The 15,987-nt window shown below is 36.6% G+C and overlaps 1 protein-coding gene across 1 annotated transcript in view; it reads right to left on the minus strand.

Annotated features, from left to right (window-relative positions):
* The window catches only part of LOC118822029 (sex comb on midleg-like protein 2), a 54,770-nt gene extending 45,078 nt beyond the window's left edge, over positions 1–9,692 (minus strand). The window contains 1 exon segment of the mRNA XM_036590825.1: positions 9,609–9,692. The gene's annotated coding sequence lies outside the window, so the exon portion shown is untranslated.
* Positions 9,693–15,987: the final 6,295 nt, after the last annotated feature.

The following is a 15,987-nucleotide window of genomic DNA, read 5'->3' on the forward strand; positions in this document are numbered from 1 at the left end:
CAAATGTAAATTGTGCAATCAAATGAAACTACTGAACTACTGGCAGTGCGGCGCCAATAATAACTAGGGCTGGTATTCAAAAATGTTCAATATCGATACTAATACTTTGACCTCAGTACTGGTTCTTAAACATTCCTATCATTATTAACAATTTTTTCAATACGTTCTGTTAAATTCCAAACTGAAAGTCAGTGTGACTTAAAACAGAAATGAGTACGACGTGCTGGAATTGGGTATATTTAACACAATGAATTACAGACTAATCAAGAAGTGCTGGCACTAATACTGTGCCTACAGCTTGTAATATACAGCCAATCAACAGTCCAGATCTTGGAAAAAGCATGCTCATTGGCTCATCAACGCCTAATTAGGATTGAATTGTGGTGCTGAATGACACTGTATTTTTCAACACTGTAATATTTAAGTAATTCATATGGTAACGAAAACATGATTAAATGATTTAAAAAATTAAGAAAAATAAATTATGTAACCCTAAACTTTTGATTTGCCATCACTTACGCTGTCCTTGAGAACTCAGGGGCTGAAGCGTAGGCATTAGCTAGCATTACAGACACTAAGTTAGCCTAGCCAAGTTATGGTAGTCACCATCAACAGTTGATAAAGCTAAATAAATGCAGTATGCCATTAGGGAGATTATGGAGCACTTTAACACTGTTCTCAGTATCAGTACCAGAAAAATCTGCAATATTGGCTAATAAAAATTCTACACACGACGCTTATGTCTTAAAACATCTGACAAGAACACAACATACAAAACGTGACATTATATAGAAGTAATAAATAATCAGTTATTAAAGACCAACTTAATTAATGATAATCAGCCCTTTGCCTGCCAGATGAGGAGAGCGCTGAGGTTGTGCCTACTGTAAAAACTTCATGTGGACCACTGATCTAAAGGATAACATCTACATGAACGTCACAGCAGTGGTAAGTTCTAACATCTCACAGGCACACTTCAGCACGCCAGCACTTCTTCACAATCTGGATGGAGAAAAGAAGACTCATCTAATCTGTTATTCTAGACTGCTCAGTCAACCATGAATGTAAAGAACTCAAACTATACACAGTACAGCCAACAGCTGCCTGGAAACTCTACAAATGGAAAGTCCCTACAGTTGTCTGGGGATTGAACTTAAGGTTAAGTGGAGTCTAGATCTGCTCAGGCTGACTGTGGGCTCAAGCCCACATGGGAGTCCTGAAACACACCCCACATCCCTCCGTGTCTCTGAGAGGGGGATAATTACATAGAGAGGGACCTTGGGAAAGACCACCAGGGTGGAAAAGAGATTCGGCCCACACCAAAAGGAGCCATGCCTGCCAGATAGCAGAAAAAGAGCATCTGTTGTTGGTAAAGTGAGTGTTTTGGTGAATACCATTTAGTGGAGTGCATCAGCGTTCAATACTGATACACTTCAGAGGGAAACCTCTGCCTAAAAAGATAAAGACCCTTAACTGTTTTCTTATAGGACAGTAAAAAAAGAGCATCTACTGTTGGTAAAGTGAAAGTCTGGTGAATGTCATTACTGCACCACTGAGTGGAATGATACTGATTTTAAGCGGCTAAAAATTCCAATAACTGAAAATGTAAATATAATTTGATTCTTATATTCTAGATTTTAATTTTATACTTTATAGTGCTATATTAACAGATATGGCAGCACTGGTGGCAGAGCTACCCATTTCTTTTTACATTTCTGTTAATAACAATTTACAATAATATATTAATAACAACAAAACTATGCTCTTGCCTGGTGTTGCATCAGTAATGTCTGATATTGGCCAACTAATAAATCAGTCAGGCTGAACTATAAATCTCACATTCACATCTTTGAGACAGGATCTTGAATATGCAGCCTAAAACAAGCCAAAGATCCTCACATTTATTATAGAGGACAGACATTAATTTTAGCTTTAATTGCTTGACACCAATTCAACCATTGGATTTAAATTAGTCACCTAAAATTGGTTGGCAATTTGGGAAATCAGTTATCATCTGTTGCCTTAATGGATCTGGCAGTCACACTCCTTAAACACGCAGTGATTATCCTGGTTACTCTGTGTCGGCTCTGCTAAAAGGCAAATTTGGGAACAAAATAACATTTTTATTCAAGATAAGAACATCAAACCTGCATCTCAGAAACTGAGTATAAATTCCTCTCACGGCTCATGCAGCCTTTCACCACACACTCCAAACTGGTAAACAAGGCTGAGTGTCTAGAAAATCTAGAGCGTCTAGAAAAAAGATTTTTAAACACAGCCCTTAACCTGCCGAGTTTACGAGACGAGTGCTTCAACCTTCCTTACTCCATGCTAGCAGTTTGAGGCAGACCAGCTGAAGAGCTCTACTCAATAATTTGGTATCACTTTTATATTACATATCTGATGTTTCTGTTATTTATTCAAAAAGAATCATATACAGTATAGACACTAAACGCCTTTCATTATTCAGTATTTCAAGTATTCTGAGAAGAAAAAGAAATTATTAAACAAGTAACATAATGTAATTATCCATTTATCCAACTTAGTTAGAAAAACTGAAATATTCTGAAGTTTTACAGTTTAATTTAAATTTAATTTCAAATTATTTGTGGCTGACCTAAACATCTGAGTTAAATGAACATCAAACACTAAGTTAACTAAACAACAATGTGTTTTATATTGGTATGTAAACTTTTTGTCTGAAGTTCAATAGAGATAAAATTTTAGGTCAGCTATGTTACTTTTTAAGTTAAAATAAATGTACAGTAGAAATAACACTGCAACTTTATTAAAAAAGTAAGTAGCCTGACTGACAAACATTTTAGTTCAATGAACTTCAAATAATGAGATAATAGAATATAATACCCAAACTATTGCTCTGTTTTAAATCAACCAAATTACTTTTTAAAGTTAAAAAATATATCATTTTTAAGTGTAAGTAACTTCTTGGATGTCTAAATGTTAACCTGAACATTAGGAGATCAAACCCCAGTGATGACACAGCCGTCCAACGGAGCCAACATGGAAGAATTGCCTGCTTAGACTGTGAGGTGTGAAGAATAAATTACTCATTACTCATTGTTGGCCTGCTCTCTATTGTTGTCTACATTGTAAACATTGTAGACATTGACAACTTAAAATGTTATTAACCAAAATTTTAGGTTCACTGAACTTCAAATATTAAGTTCCTTTTTTAAATCAAAAGGTTTCATCATTTTTTACAGGGCATTTTCACCTTTGTTTAACTTTTTGTTTCACTCATGTGTTGTTATTGCGCTCCATTGCTGGGCTCCAATCTCTGCTGTTGGTGCTTTGTAAAACAATGGCTTACTTTTTATAGTACTATATAAATAAGGCATTATTATTCATTTATTTACAGATTCTGATAAATTATTTTAAATATTTAACATTGCATATTAATGGCGATCATTATATATGCATACCTACATACAAAAAATGGTTTTATACTACTGAAAACATTGATTCCAAGCTTTTGAGAAGCTGTACATGAGGTGGCAAAGCTCACATTCTCCTGAGCAACTGAAAGAACAGCCCTCCCGCCAGACCACGCTCACCTGTGCTCAGAACACTGCGGGCCCTCTATAGCCCTCTGGCCAAAACCCAAACCCACCATCCACACACAATAGATAAAAGGCTGCCTATTGGAAATGAAGGAGGGTCCAAAAGGATGGAGGGTAGAAAGCAAGAGCGTGAAAGAGAAAAGGAAAGAAAGAAATCCTACCAAGTCCTGAACCGGCCTGACATGCTCCAAAACAAATCCAGGTTTAAACATGGACAGATTAACAAAACCGTTATTATAATGTCATCAATAGAGTCAGTATTCATGTGCGCCAGAGTCACTCACAGAGGAAGTCCAAACGCATCTATTCCTGGACTATGCAGTGTGTAATGTAAATGTTTCACCAAAAGTACAACGTGCTCCTCAGCTTTCCCCTCAGAAATGAAAAAGTCCACTATGTGGCTATAATTAGTGAAACTGGCAATTTGACAATTATATCAGTTTCTGAGAAGGTTAAGAGAGATTAACCCTATTTAAATATTCATCATAAAACTAATTATTCAATATCTTTTAATAATTCAGTAAGTTAATATGTTATGTAAACTCCTGTGTAAAAAAAGTTCAAAATGGCAAAACATTAAGCCTTTAATAGTCTTAACAACAAATCATTAGTCGGTAACTTAGTATGTCATAGCTTTTCCTTTTGATTTCTTTGTGTTGAAGTCTCGCGGGTAAATTTGCAGAAAGCCTTTTACAAAAAGAAGAGTCAGTATTGTTTCACTCAGCACTGACTGCTTCAAACACTTGAAAAATGCTGAGCTAGTTTGTGTTTAATGTGAGATCGAAATTTTTCTATAGGGTTTAAATCTGGACTCTGGCCAGGCCAAAACCATCAGTAAAAACCATTAGTATTTTGGGCTCAGCCCATTTGTGGCACAGGAGTATACATTGCACTGTGTTAAAAAATAATAATGAAGTTATTATAAGGCAAATTATAGAGCAAATTATAAGGCAGCGTACTTCACTTAAGAGCACAGTGTAAAAAATGGCTCATCAGTTCAACCTAAAAAGATACTTCATGTAGTAACAAGCAACTGAACTAGTTTAATTCAACCAAAAAATTACTCTGATTGAAAGACTCATTCATTCAAAGTTTGTATTTATTTAGGTTTAAAAAAAAATAAATCTACATAAATCTACTTGTTACCACATGAAGTAAAGTTTTTAGGTTGAACTGACAAGCCATTTTTTACAGTGCACCAGAGATCACCAGTGCCATGAGGTAAACTCAAAAAGCCATAAAGTAAGTTTAAATGTTTGAAGAACGTTATGAATTTGTCTTTAAATGCTAAAAAAAAGCTTTACTTTATTTTTTTAATTTTTAAGATTTTATTGAATTGGTTGCTGGAGTTAATAACTGTGCCCTTCATTTATTTAGTCAATATGGCCTTTAAGTTCAAGTTATTCATTTTTCAGTGTCAAACAGGAAACATACTTAACAGAGAACTACAGAGAAGCCTCAACAATTAAATAATATATAAAAATCTTCAGTATTTAGTTTGTCCACTCTTTGTCTTTATTTCAGCCTCCATTCTTTTCAGGAGACTCACTTTCAGTTTTTCAAAAAAATCTGCAGGGATATTTGTCCACACCTCCAAAGTTCAGTCTTAGAAGTTGCTTCTCACCATTCAAGCAATCCCAGACACATTCAGTGATGTTGAGGCCTGGCCTCCGAGGTGGTCAGTCCATAGCTCTGAGAACACCAGCAGCTTCTTTGTCTGATCTGCAATTTTTTCCTTTTTTGTCAAATTTCCTTTCCCCTTTTTCAGAAACACCTGTGGATTGTTTTTTCAAATGTGAAGCAGAAGTGGAGCTTGATTTTCTCCTCTCTCTCAGAGATGAAAGCTTTTAGTACTGTTTATATCTGATGGGGACAGTTTTGGTGATCGACCAGGTCTTGTGCTGTTCTTAGGGGCCCCAATTTCTCATATGTTTTCCTTTGACTTTCCTCTCGTGGATCATCTTATATCTAATCTCCTCAGAAATATCTCCTGAAAATTAATATCTTGTACTTCATGGCTGATTTGACTGGAAATTAAATGATGGAAGCTGGTCTGTAATGTATGATTTTGATCATAAGTACGAATTTATTTTTTCCCTCATTGTATTAAGTGACTTTCAGTTCTGAGTCTCCAATTCAGGCCTGTCTGTCTGAAACTGTTTCCACCTACATGAAGTTTATGGGGAATCCACACCGCTGATCTTCTACATATCCGGTAAAATGAAGCCTGGTAGGCCGAGGACTGGGGAATCCCCCACAGAGGTGCTATTCAGAAGGCACCGAGGGCCATGTGGGCCCTGTTTTCCAAGCCAAGCACCGCTCTTCCAGTGGAGGAGTGTCTTTCTGGATGGAGAATGTGACTGGTGGGAACATATTCCTGAGCCTGAGCGGCCATACAGTGATCCACTCACTACCCACACAATTAGCCCCTCTTTATGAGTCTGAGCTGGCCACCAGCTACATACCACTCATACAGGTTTGTATACTGAATATCTTCAGTAGCTTTGCAAAGGGTGATACATATTTTTGTACATGAACACTGAATATCTGTATTTAACATTATGTAATTGTTTAATCAAACTACCTCGAAAAACAGGCTCAGTTACAGTGTCCTAAGAAAATAAAGGATTAATACAGGGCCAACTTTCATCACTCTTTTCCCAACTTCGACAAAAGCAGAGTTTAACATCTTAACTACTCCTTGCAAATGACTCTGTGATCTCACAACTGAAAACAATCCCTGTGAAACTGGCACAAGTTACAAGAATGGTGCGAGTCACTTACTTTCAATGCCCACATTAAGTAAGTTGGCCATAAAATATTAAAAGAGTATTTATCAAGCATTATGAAAACTTGCTGAAAGTTGAGCTTGAAATGTTTGCTAATATTGGCAGAACACAGAGAACAAATGAAAGATGTAATGATGAGAGGAAGTAAGAATTTGCCAACAAGACAAGCCGAGCACATTTCTAAGCAGATTAATATGTTCAAATGGGTCATTAGAAGAAATCCTCACTATGTGCTTTTATATAATACATGGCCTAAATTCTATTAAAAATCCTTCATAAATTCTGTGATAAATATTTATTTTCATAACATTTGCTATGTTTTGAACAATCTTACTACAACCCATCATCTTTAGGATCAGAAATTTTGACTTTCCTGGACAGCAGGAACCACGATAACAAGAAAAACTTGATTTTTAATACTTTCTATTTCACAGTTAAAAGCTGAAAAGGTACATTTTTTAAGATCCATTTTCAGACAAATATACCAAACAAGTATACCGTCCAATTTTAACGACTCTCAATTGCCACTTTGTCCTATTTTATGAGATTTGCCATTATTTTTTACTGTTTAAGTATAAACAAGGGCAAATCCGAGACGCAACATTAGCTGCTTTTGTTTTAACGTGTGGTTCAGTACAGTATGCTCACTAAACCACACTCTTAAAAAAGATAATACATTTTATTACAAAAAAATATGTGCCCTATCTGAATATCCAATTAAGGAAAACAAATACTCAGAGGAGTCTGGATATCCATATATGTCTTAGAATACCACCAACAGTCTTCACCCCCGATGCTCCGCCACAGATTTATTTTAGACCTGAGGGAAACCCTGAACACTTGTGTACCAAAATTAGTAATAATTTCAGTTTTTACATGACCATTTTCCAACTTCTCTTTATCTATTTGGCTATGTGTAAATGTGTTGGTTTCATGACATCACAAAAACAATGAAGTCAGAATGGGCTTTTAATTTCCATATATCGCTTAGTTAGTGAACTACATGTTCTGAAACACTGTTTGAAAAACAATGTGTATATGCTACATCAAACTCTTATTTTTCTGTAATGGAGGAAAATGTGGCTTTCCATGAGAGTTTCTGAGGTTTGAATTGACGCAGAATTCAATTGTGCATCCAAACAAAATTTTTGCTTTGCACCGTTACGTCCAAAGGAGTTGAAACCAGTTAAATTGCTTGCTACTACATAAAGTTACTTTCGGAAAGAAATGAAAACCTTTTTTCAGTGTATGCACATTATCAAAATCATATCGGCATCAGCAGATATTTGACAGATGTTTAAATTTGACCAATATTTCAAACTGATATTTGATGATGTATTTATTGCCCTCTGGAGCAGCGCATATGTTATATATCATTTCATAATGCTAATCCAGGTGGTCTCAATTTCTACTTCTTATAAATGTTTAAGTATCAGCGTCAGTATAGTCGAACATATATAAAATATTGGCTATACCCACAATTCCTAAATCAGTGCATCCCTAATCCATAACTAGCACCGTACTGTAGGCCTGGACTGCTCTCGTTTCACACAATCTGAATATATGACACTTCTTCAATTCCTTATGACACTTTCTACTCAATCATAGCAGTTTATGGCATGGTCAGTGGCTGATATGACAGAGGAAAAGGTCCAACAGAGCAGTCTGGCTACATAGTGACTTGATGAATTAAAATCTCTTGCTGCATTCTTTCCATTGAGAAGAAGAACAAGAAGGAGGTCAGTGGAACAGGCAGAACTATAGTGAGCACACGTGTGTCTACTTATCTTTGCACTGAACAGACGTTTAGGCCAGGTGCACGGTGCATAGCAGTGAAGCACTGGTCAAATTAGCGTATCCTTTTACATCAGTGCGCATGTTCAGCTTGTGCTCTCTACTGAAGTCCTCCTCTTCACGTATCCTAGATACATCATTCAAACAGCCTTTGAAGGGGAGATAAACTATTTCGCAGGGCCTCAAATCATCTCATCTCACTATCAAACAGAAACTGTTCCATTTTTACTTCCAGTTGAAACTAAGCTAGTGGGCAAAAAGAAAACACAGCAAATCAAGGCTAAAGATTTCAGTGTTGTGAACTGACTGATATAAAACAGCACAGGAGGTCTAACAGCACTAAAAATAATACTGACTGGAGCAAAAAGCACCAAGGAGCATCTCCTAATCTTACAGGAACTTCATCATCATTTATTACTTCCTTCATAAAACATTTATAACAAAATAATAATGAACTGTATAGCAACAGAACAAACGCTTGATCATTCAGTCTCCACTATAATCTTCAGTGGAAAAAGTACTTACATTAGCAACAACTGTTAAATCGAAGTCCTTATTATTGAAATAAGCATTGAAATAACCCAAATACCTATTGTTGAAATCTATATTGCAATGTATAGTTATATTTGCATACAAATATTCAGGAAAAAGTGAAACAAACGCAGCATTAGAGGGAATATCAGATATGACTATGTCGTCATGTTAATATGATTATGCTGCCACTAGTTTTAGGCTTATTTTAAAAATAAAAAACACAAACAAAAAATGAATACATGGTATTTCTATTAGAAATGAATATGTATTACAATCTATATTACAGTCCACTGTTACAGGTGCATGCTAATATTAGGAAAATATTTTAAAAAACGAATAATTTCAAAGAAGTTGCAGATGTGATGTGAGTTCATACTTTACATTATAAATACTGTTTAAAAAATGTTAAAAACTTGCCGAATCTATTTTACAACACAATTCTTATTAATTAACGTATTTACTTTTTTAAAGCCTTTGTAAAATCGGGCCTGGTGACGACTCTGATAAAGTCATGGGAACTCGAAAAGGAAACGTCATCACCAAGGACGAGAAGCCTCAGCCATCAACAAAACATTAACACACCCGAGCAAAAAAGACTGACCAGCCTTCAGGTTCCGGACGAAAATAAAGCAGCAGTGAGGAGCCCACAGACAGAAGCTGATATAAAAAAACCAAAGCGAATAGGTATTAATGAATTATCAGCGCTAATGGGAGGGGTGAACGCCCGTCAACCACTTTGGAAATAACATCAATCCACAAATACAGTGCGAGGGGAGAAAAGTGTTGACAGTGAAGATACCGTTTAAAACCTCCAAACCGGACCACCAGGACGGGCCGTGCTCGGCAGCGAACACATTAAAGGCTTATACAGCTTGTGGAATAGAGCTGAAGAGCGAAAGGTGCGACCTACCTTGGCAAATTTGTCGAAATTGAAGCAGATCTCAGTACTTTTCGTAGGACCTGGCCGCCATTTCGATGCTCTGTGCGCATGCGCCGAAAAGCAGCGTTACGTGGTGCGTTTTCCACGCGTTGTGTTGTTTTATTTCCCACCCGCATTCCGGAAGACTCCACCCCTTCTGCGCCGCGATTGGAGACTCACGGGCAGTCCTGCTGAATCGCCACATAAACATGCATCTTGACGGAAAAGTTATTTTTGTCGTCTAGCCGAAGTGGCTGTAAGTGCTTCACTGTGTTACAATGTATTTATAAAAATACATATTTTCTTCGTGTGGATAAAGGGTCAGTGGCATTTTTTGAAATAAAAGGGTTTGATGATGTAGGCCTATGTAAACAAAGTTCAAAGCGTGCCAATCACTGCACAGTCCAGATATATGCAGAAATTAAGCTGCAAAAACAGCCTGAATTCACTGAATGTATTTACTGAATGTATTTACATCCACCTATTCACCTACAGCAGTTTAGCCCTGCCCATTCACGCTGAAGTTATAAGCAGTGTTTCAGCCAGGACTGCTTAGGGCAGCAAATCAGAACAGGCATCATGTACATAAAATATGTGACCAAAAGTTTGTGGACACCCCTTTTAATTATAGACTTCAGGTGTGACAGCCACACTCGTTGCTAATAGGTATTTAAAATCAAGCACATAGACACCATAGGCAAACATTCTCGGTAGAATGGATCATACTGATGAGCTCAGGCAGTTTAATTATGGTACTGCCCTAGGATGCCACAAGTCAGTTCGTGAAATTTCTGCCCTGCTGGGTCTGCCCCAGTCAACTCTAAGTGTTGTTTTTGTGAATTGAAAGAAGCAGTGGACCTCACAAACTCACTGAGTGCTGAATCATGCATAAAAATTGCCCATTACTCACTACAAAGTTCCAAACCGCCTCTAGAAACAACATCAACACAAGAACTGTGTGTCAGGAGCTTCCTGAAATGGGTTTCTATGGCCAAGCAGCTGCACATAAGCCTAAGATTTCTAAGTGCAATACCAAGCGTCAACTGGAGTAGTGTGAAGCACACCACCACTGGACTCTGGAGAGGTGGAAACGTTCTCTATAGTGATGAATCAAGTTTCACTATCTGGCAGTATGAAGGACGATTCTGGGTTTGGTGGATGCCAGGAGAATGCTACCAACTAAAGTTTGGTGGAGGGGGAATAATGGTCTGGGGCTTTTTTCAGAGCTTGGGCTCCTTTAGTTCCAGTGAAGGGTAATATTAATGCTACAGCATACAAAGACATTTTAGACAATTATATGCTACTAACTTTGTGGCAGCAGTTTGGGGAAGGCCCTGACCTGTTCCAGCATGACTATAAGCGAGGTCCACAAAGACATGGTTTGATGTGGAGGAACTCCAGTGAACACCTTTGAGATGAATTGGAACGACAATTGCGGGCCAGGCCCTCTCATCCAGCTTCAGTGCCTGACCACACAAATGCTCTTTTAACTAAATGGGCACAAATTCCCACAGACACACTACAAAATCTTGTGGAAAGCCATCCTAGAAGAGTGGAGGCTGTTGTAACCACAAAAAGGGGGAAAATTTCTTATTAATGTTCATGGTTTTGGGATAGAATTACCAACAAGCTCACACAGGTGTGATGGTCAGGTGTCCACATACTTTTGGCTACATAGTGTATATCAGTCAAGGCACAGGAACAAAAACTTCAGGCTGAATTTGTAAGGCTGAAATACATTTCTGCCCTTGCAAATCTGCAAACAGGTGTCTGCCAACTTGCACATAATGCGAAAGTGTGCACTAGGGAAAAGTGTCCAAACCAGAATGTACAGAAAAAAGGAGGAGGATCATCCTTTTTGTCTCTAGGAATTAATATTTGCTTCACTATTTTTGTCATATTCTGAAGACAGTAGGTGTTTGTAATGTTGCTCCTCTTCTGCTCAAACTGCTCTTTTTGATTTTGTGCTGGTTTGGGTCAAGTATTGTTTGGGTCTCATCCCTCACCTCAATACTACCAGATAGCTAGTCAGTATTTGCCTGATGCATATTGTGACCTTTGTAAGCCTACACATATATTAATCTTTACAGAGGCAGAAATCAACTCTAAGGGATGAAGTGAGGCTTAAAAATAGTCAGGTAAAATGAATTACATGACTAATTACATGAATTACATTAATTCATGGTACTCAAACCCACACATGCATCATAAGTGCCAAATTTATCTAAACTGAGCCTCAGTAAAATATTAAAATGCATGGAAAATGTAGGATATGGGTCTTTTGATGGTGGGGAACCATTTGAGAGCAGCAGATATTTTCTATGTATTGATGCTATTAATATTTATAAATATTTTCAGCATCACATTTCTTTACAAATGTGTAATAAGTGGGTAATAATATGATAATATTACAATAACAAGTTGTACTGACCTAAAAATGACATGCATAGTTTAAAGATAATAAATATTGAGTTAACAATTGTAGTACAAACAAGTTGTTAATAAAATTTAAATAATAAAATAAATGTTATACTAACCTAAAAATGACATGCTAATTTGCAATTTTATAAATAATAAATAATGCGATAGTAACAAACTGCAATTACCCATAATTGAAATGTTAATTTTCCAGTAGATACAAAATAATTCAAATAGTAGATATTACAGTATAACTAACAATATACTTAACAATTAGTTAGCCATTGATTTTTTTTACTCATCATAATATGTCGAGCTCTTATGACATAATATCTGCTTAATCAACATATCACCTAATTTTTTAAAAATCTTTTATATTTATAATATCAGCATTATTTTCCTAAAACAGTGAAGTAATTCTGCTACATGGTATTAAAGCTGTTAAATACTAATTCACTCTCTTCTACTTAGTTTCTTAACTAGCATATCTTTAAATGGGCAGCCGCAGGGTGCTATACAGATATGTTTACAGGCTGGAATTACAGAGAACTTGACTGGTATTGGAGCTGTAAATTACAAACTTATTCTTTCCTTCTTGTTTTCCCAGTTAGTGCATCTCACATCAGATGAAAACCTCAGTCCCTCAAGATAGTATGGGCAACTACTACAGCTAAATCCCTGTATTAAAATCACTCATGGTTGTTCTATTATTTTTACATGACAGCCCACCTGTAGTCAAGTGTAGATATCCAGGAAAAGATGAGGTAAATATGCTGAGATTACACAGAATCAGGGCTGGAAAATGTTCCTTTTGTGCTGCCTACTAACAAAACAATGTTACCCTATCATGTCAAAAGCACAGATCTGGCAAAAAGACTCTGAAATGTGTTCAGTAATGGGAAAAACTCACATCTCACCGCATTTATCTTTATACAACATGATCATCTTTCTCCATCTCAACTTATCTTAATTTATTATTAATTATTATTAACAACTAGAAAACTAGCATAGCATTTTTTGGTTAGTGTAACTTATTTTTAGCATATTATTACTGGCTTGTAATTACCATCTTATTATTTATTAACAACTGGAAAATTAGCATGTAATTTCAAGCTAGTACAACTTGTCACCACACTATTACCATGTAATTACCTTCTTATTACACATATGTAAAGTAAAGCTAGATTGTTTCTCAAAATTAATACATACAGTTCTTATATAGCTTACAAATATAAAATTTAATGGGGGATTTTTTTCAAAATGTCTGCCTGATTCAATTGTTGAGATTTAAATAACATCATTCAGAGTGGTTTGATGTGAAATGGTTCATTATAGAGCAAGTTACCAACTCAGATTTCTTTACAGTGGTGCTGATAGAAACCAGAAGTCACACATCTACAACCCAAATATAGCCTTTTTATTTGCTATCCAAAAACCACCAGTGAACATACACATTTCTTCTGAGTTTCTATCTGTAATGATGATGATAAAATAGAGGTAAAAGGGAAACATTAGGCCTTCTTTGGGTACAGCTTTGGCTTACAAGCTTTTAAAATCTTCATTTTTGGCCAAAACATCATATTAAAATGATTGTAAAACAATATCTCTGACATATGACTATGTATTTGCATCCATTTCGTGTAATTATTTTCTGTGATGTAGTTTCAAAGACATTAAAAGCTTTGGATGTCTGGTTCCTATCACTACTACTATAAGATTTCTGAATTGGTCACTTTGTCCAGAGCAGAACATTTCACATCAAAACACTCTGAATGACATTGTTTACATGTTAACCATAGAATTATGCAGAAATGTTTTCACATCGGTGGATTTCCCCTTTAAAAACTGCACGAGGGTTTTACCTTCTAGCCAATCCCAGCGCAGAAGAGGCGGGACCTGCCGGAAAACTGGTGGGAAAAAACCCTAAGCGTCGTTTGTTTGGCATACTGGAGCTTCTTTATTTCTTTCTTTCTTTCTCTCCCTTTCTTTCCTCAAACCTGTCGCACTTTTCTTTCTATCTTAAAGGGAAACTCCACCAATTTTTAAATGTGGTTCAAATGTAGACAAAGTCATTCAGAGCGGTTTGATGTGACATCTGTTGTAGAGAAATAGAGTTAGAATTGTTCACAGTGGAGGTGATAGGAACCAGACGTCCACCTCTAAAAGCTCCCTCATAGAATTCCATGAAATGGTTAGATATACGCTGCCTGGTGTCTGAGACATTGTTTTATGATAGTTTTGGCCAAAACGTATTTTCATCAAGCTTTTTAAGCCATTTATGGTGGAGGGATACATGAAGAGCATTGTAAAGTCCCCAAAGAAAGCTTTTTTTTTAGATTCACTATTTTACTATCATCAACATTACATATAAAAACTCAGAAAACACGTGTAAGTTCACTGTGGCTTTGGACTCCTGGTTCCTATCAGCACCGCTATAAAGAAATCTGAATCTGTACGATTCTCTGAAGTGAACCATTTCACACCAAACCACTCTGAGTGACTGTTTACATCTCAACCACAGAATTATTCAGAGATTTTGAAAAAATGGTGGAATGCCCCTTTCCCCTGAAGACACAAAGTCTTCAGTCTGTAGGCTGATTAGTACCACAAATTAGTATTTATATCATTTATTTTTTAAACTGTATTTGTAAATAGATTGTAGCCTATTGTTTAAATATTACAAGAAAACACTGGATGCAGTTTATTCCATTTGTCACGTGCTTTAGTTGGATTACAGGCATTTCACTAATTATTGAAAGTAGTAAAAATTGATATCAATCTAAAATCTTGCACGTCAGCCTCCTGACCAGCCGTAAACCTGCCACAATACAAACAACCACATGGCGGCGTTAGAGGTTAAATATACAGGGGGTGTCTCCTCCTGCTGCCTTTCTGTTACTGCCGCTCTCTCTCTCTCTCTCTCTCTCTCTCTCTCTCTCTCTCTCTCTCTCTCGCTCTCTCTCTCTCTCTCTCTCCAGATCAAGAAGGTTTATTATTGGAAAAAGGCGAGTTTCACAGATACAAGACATAATACACTATTCTTTGCAGAATTCATAACTAACACAGCACAAAGGGATCGACTTATGTATTTTATGATCAGAAAGCGGGGAAATTAACAATGCGTGTGGAAGCCCTCTCCCGCAAATCGAGCAGAAAATATTATCTTTTTTCCCTTCTTTGTTTCTGGCAGCAGCATGTCAAAAATGTGACTTAGCATCCCGGAATAACGACTTATTTTCCCAATTGTTTGACTTAACGTCTCGAAATAATGACTTATTTTCTCACATTTCCAACTTAGTATCTCGAAATATTGCCTTAACATTTCCAAATAATTACTTATTTTCTTAAAATATTGCTGGTATCTCGAGATCATGACTAAATATCTCGAAATAATGGCTTACTTCTGGAAAGTGTTACTTAATATATCGAAATAAAGATTTATTTTCTTGAAATGACTTAGTATCTCAAAATAATGACTCATTTTCTCAAAAAAAACTGGCTTAACATTTTGATGTAATGACTTTTCTCTAAATATAGCTTGTGGTCATTTCTAGCTATCTCAAGATAGTAGGTCATTGTTATAAGATACGATTTTAAGTTGTTATTTGGACATAAGTCATAATTTCGACACAGTAAGTGATGATTTTCAGATATTATTCTTCTCTAGGTGGCGGGAATGAGCTTCCATAACTCTGACTGTGAACGCAGGTTAATATCTGAAAAATGACTCACTCGGCTGAGCTCTGTATTACTGCTGTACTGCGCTCTGTATTTTGACAAGTTCAAATACCACGCCGAGGCCGGAGCACTAAACCACGCCCACAAGACGTGCCTCAGCTGCCGATTTGCGTTTTGATTGGTCCACCCGAGTAGGGGTGTGAGTGCGAGGCGAGCGTTCCGTCATTCTGATTGGACGCCTTGACGCCAGTCAAGAAAAACCAAAACTGTTGCT

This window comes from Colossoma macropomum, unplaced genomic scaffold (assembly GCF_904425465.1).
Source record: "Colossoma macropomum unplaced genomic scaffold, Colossoma_macropomum, whole genome shotgun sequence".
Taxonomy (NCBI): domain Eukaryota; kingdom Metazoa; phylum Chordata; class Actinopteri; order Characiformes; family Serrasalmidae; genus Colossoma; species Colossoma macropomum.